The sequence below is a fragment of the Hibiscus syriacus genome, unplaced genomic scaffold, assembly GCF_006381635.1.
Source record: "Hibiscus syriacus cultivar Baekdansim isolate YM2019G1 unplaced genomic scaffold, ASM638163v2 tig00001120_pilon, whole genome shotgun sequence".
NCBI lineage: Eukaryota > Viridiplantae > Streptophyta > Magnoliopsida > Malvales > Malvaceae > Hibiscus > Hibiscus syriacus.
Genome location: NW_024061845.1, coordinates 1,021,371 through 1,025,984, shown reverse-complemented (window position 1 = coordinate 1,025,984; position 4,614 = coordinate 1,021,371). Strand labels below are relative to the sequence as shown.

Below are 4,614 nucleotides of genomic sequence, written 5' to 3'. Positions count from 1 at the left end.
GGCCCTTTCGAGGCTCGTATGGTCGAGGAAGAAAATACCCAATTGAACTCTGGGAAATACCCTCTCTATTTCTTTCGTTTTCTTATTTCTGTCGATTTATTTGTCTCTAATCCCCTCAAGAATTAACTCCGAAGAAATCACCAGGTCCACTAGCTTCGTTCAGTACTCATTTCTCCAAACTATAGCCACAATACCTTGAGAAAACAGACACCACACTATCTGCCTTCTCCTTTATTCCCCCTTATCTACTTAGTATATATTTACCTTCCATATCGTTGCACTAGCAGAGCAGAAGAAAGTAAAGATAGAGATTTGGGTGCGCCCCAGGTGTTCGATTACAAGTTTAATAGAAGTTAGAGAGGGTGGGTATTTGGTTGAAGGAGTTTAAAGGGGCTTTATTTGAATTTTGGAGTAATACCCAAGGTTAGACATTGTAGACATCACGGCTATACACAAAGTTATTCGGCCTTCATGTCCGATCTGTACGCCGTAAGGGTTGTATGATCGAGAGAAACCCAAGGTTAGACATTGTAGACATCACGGCTATACACAAAGCAATGCCTTCTGAAGGCGGTAGTCCTTCCGATCTCCTCTTCCTTGCTGGTGGTGGTATCGTCTGTTAGACTTCAGTAGCCTATTTAACTAGCTTATAAGTCTGTAAAATAATAATATCCAAGAAGCTTGTTTTTTGTTTTGTCGTTGTATTTGGGTGTTCTTTGTTTGATTTTTATCGGTTAAAGAAAGAAGCGAATTAATAGCAAAGATGATGCAGCTCAGTATTAAGAGGGTTCACACTGTTGTTTCGAATTACCAAAAGGATGAGGCGGAAGAGACTGCTCGCCAGAGCGGTGTATGTGGAAAGAATTGCCTTAGAAGCTGTTGCATTCCAGGTATTTGTTAGATTTACTTTGTAAGTATTGCTCGGTTGGATAACTTTTGATAGAAATGAAGCGTAATTGGAAGTGGGATTTGTTATAGGAGCAAAACTTCCTTTATATGCTTTCAAGAAGGCGAGCAATATTGAGAATGAAAAAAATGTGCTTGAAATTGAAAACAAAGAGCCTCCAATTGCTTTTCTCGATTCTCTTGTTCTTGGGGAGGTAAAATAAATAAGCTTTAAGTTCTTCGTTATGTTTAATTATGGTTGTGTTTATCAATGGTTATGGTTTAATGGTAGTGGGAGGATCGCATGCAAAGAGAGCTCTTTCGGTATGATGTTACTTCCTGTGAAACCAAAGTCTTATATAGCGCTCCTTTTCTATTCCATTGATTTGCTTGATTATCTGAGATTGAGAAAACCATAGACTTTATTGTCAATTGAGTTGTTGTTGTACCATCTAAATGTGTGTGGTTATCATTCTTTAGGTGATTTCTGGTGAATATGGCTTTATTGCCCAGTTGAATGAGGGCTGGCACCTTAAGAAGAAGCCAACAGAGTTCCGCGTTGATAAGGCAGCCCTTTGATGGGAACAAGTTCAACTTCACCAAAGTCGGACAAGAAGAGTTGCTTTTCCAGTTTGAAGCAAGTGAAGATGGTGAAGTTCAGTTCTTCCCAAAAGCTCCCATTGATGTTGAGAATTCTCCAAGTGTTGTTGCCATAAATGTATCTTCGTCTACTTATTCAGACTATGGAATCAGCTTGTTGATCAAGATTGCTAGTAGATTCATATGATTAAACATTGCTTGTATACAATTTGACAGGCGTCCTATTGAATACGGGCATGTGATGATGTTGATCCCTCAAATTCTCGAATGCTTGCCCCAGAGGATTGACCACAAGAGCTTCTTGCTCGCACTCTATATGGCAGCTGAAGCTGGGAATCCTTACTTTAGATTGGGTTACAACAGTTTGGGTGAATTTGCTACAATCAATCACCTACACTTCCAGGTATCTAACCTCCCATTGGTACTCTTCATGTAATTTAACTGTTAGATATAGTTTGTGTACAATCGGAAGAGAGGTAGTGGTTTTAACTATTGCAATTTCTGCAGGCCTACTACTTGGCAGTTCCCTTTCCCATCGAGAAAGCTCCTACTAAGACAATAACCACTTTGAATGATGGTGTGACTATCTCGGAATTTTTAAAGTATCCTGTCAGAGGTCTCGTCTCTGAGGGTGGTGTCACTCTCCAAGACTTGTGTGATGCCTGCATTTGCCTTCAAGATAACAACATACCATACAATGTCCTCATCTCTGATTGTGGAAAGCGGATCTTTCTCCTTCCTCAGGCAACTAACTAGAAGTATGCGTTGACACCTTTTTTGCCATCTCCATGATAACTATTAGTTCTTACAATTGAATTGCAATATGTAAATTGAAACAGTGTTATGCTGAGAAACAAGCTCTTGGGGAAGTGAGTTCAGAGCTCTTGAACACCCAGGTGATCCCCGCTGTGTGGGAAATTAGTGGGTCATATGGTGTTGAAAAGGAGGAAGGACTATGATGAGGCATCTGAGGAAAATGCTGGAAGCTCCTTGCAGAGGTTTCCCTCTCTGATGAGAGGTTCCAAGAAGTGAATGCACTTATCTTCGAACCCATTGCCGGTGGCAAAGATGGCATTGAAAATGTTGCAGAGGTTGAGGAGCTTGATACCGAAGCTCAATCTCTTGAAAAAGAGAATGCCATTGCCGAAAGCTCCCACCAAGCTATGGTTGCCGGGACACAAGAATGCCTTGTTCTGCAGTAATGATCAGCATTCAGTAAACAGAACCCTGTTTAGAATTTCTATGGATTATGGCACTTGTAGCCTAAATAAGCAAAAACTTAGTTTGCATTGTTGTTATCGTCTTTGTTTAAACTGCTATGTGCGTATTAGCTTCATGGACTTCATTGAATTATGTCAAATACAATGTAATGCTCGCTCTTATGAGATAATAAATGCACGACGTCGTGTGTTAGCTTATAATTCATTTTTAATGCATTATTTCACTAAAGTCAAGAAAATATGCAATAATTGTATAAATAAGTGATTGGCCACTGTAATCAATGTTAAATCAAACACCCTAGACGAATTCTGATGTTAGCAATGGCCCTCCCTGGCAATGGTGATCAATGGAGCAATAAAAAATGGGCACAAATAGAAGGCTTTCCATAAATATCCATGTTTATATTACTTAGAATATGCGCAAAAAGGATCATCAGGCAACTAACAAATCACCATAGTTCTATACTACGATTACTCGAACTAGGGATGAAAGGCTGATAAGAAGCTTTATTATTTCGAGAATCATATCTTCATACATTTGTCTAAACCGTCGAATATAAGAGTTTAATGCAAGTATTTTAAAGAAAATGAAGAGTTGGGCAACATATGCTGCTAAGGTTATATTTGATAGATCCTGATTCCACAAGTACTACTACTTAAATCCGATTGTATTAATCCTACTACATCGATCTGTATATGTTATATATGTAGTGTGTGCGAGAGAGAGAGAGAGAGAGAGAGAGAGACTTCATTTGAAGTCTGCTTCCCTCGCAGACGGCGGCCATCAAACATGAAAGCAATAGAGCTGAAATCTACCGAGTGTCTATAGCTTATTCAGCCGAGTAGATTTTTAATAGTTAGGTGACCGAAACAAAAACACAGAAAAAAATGGGGCATCAAATAGTGGTTTATCCTTGGTTTTATGCAAATTAGTTCTTACATTGTCGTTTCACTAATATTACGCTAGCCGTTTTGAAGAACCGAAGCAACCTTCTTAAAGAGCCCTACTCGCATCCCCTCTCTATCCCCCACTCCAAAGCTTGAGGTTTGGTATTCTGAACTGTTTCTATTTACGATTTTACCCCTGAAGTTTCCCGCCATCCATTTCTCTCCAGGTAAACGAGCTGAGCGATCTTCTAATTCAACTCTGTAATTTTCGCAAATTAAAGTCGACAACCAAATCAAAAGGTTGTGAATACTAAATGGCGCTAATTGTTCAAAAAAATTCCCCAGAAGCTTCTGCTTCTGCTTCTATTTAGCAAAGAAAATACCTTTTTTTTCTTAAACGTTGTTGGGTTTTGAAAAAAAAGATTCTTTGTTAAGTGTTTGATTAATGGTTTCTGGATTTATAGAGGTGAAGCAGAGAAGAAGGTAGAAAAATGCTTCCACAGAGACTGAAGAAAACAATAACTGATGATCCCAAGACTTGCTAGCTTGATTGACCAAAATCTTCCTTCCCCAGTTTAGAGAATTTGTGGGTCAGTTAGATTTCACGTTTGGGTGTTTGGTCTTATATCAAAGAGAATAATCTTCAGTACTCTTAGGTCTCCCGTTCACGTTTGCATTTGCACCTCTATTTAAAAACTGGTTCTTTCTTTCATTTTTTCCCTCGATCAAATGTTTGTAAATAAATTATGGAGAGGCTTATTCAGACATATTTTTTCCTATTATTTTTCAATCCCTGACGTTGCATGCAGATTATTGAATTAGTTTCATGGTTCATTGATAGTTGCATCTTTCTATTCTTTATTAGTTCGTTAGAGTTGGATTGGAAAGTTTTGATGTTCAGTTCGGGACAAACATCCTCTTATGTTTTCCTTCATAAAGATGTGTTTTCAAATGAGCATTTTTATCGGCAAGGGTTTTTGATTAAACGTGTCTTTTTATGTCATTTTTTTTGTAAGTGATA

The 4,614-nt window shown here is 38.5% G+C and overlaps 1 pseudogene; it reads left to right on the top strand.

The window, feature by feature from the left end:
* Positions 1–542: 542 nt before the first annotated feature.
* Positions 543–2,895, top strand: LOC120122118 (annotated as a pseudogene).
* Positions 2,896–4,614: the final 1,719 nt, after the last annotated feature.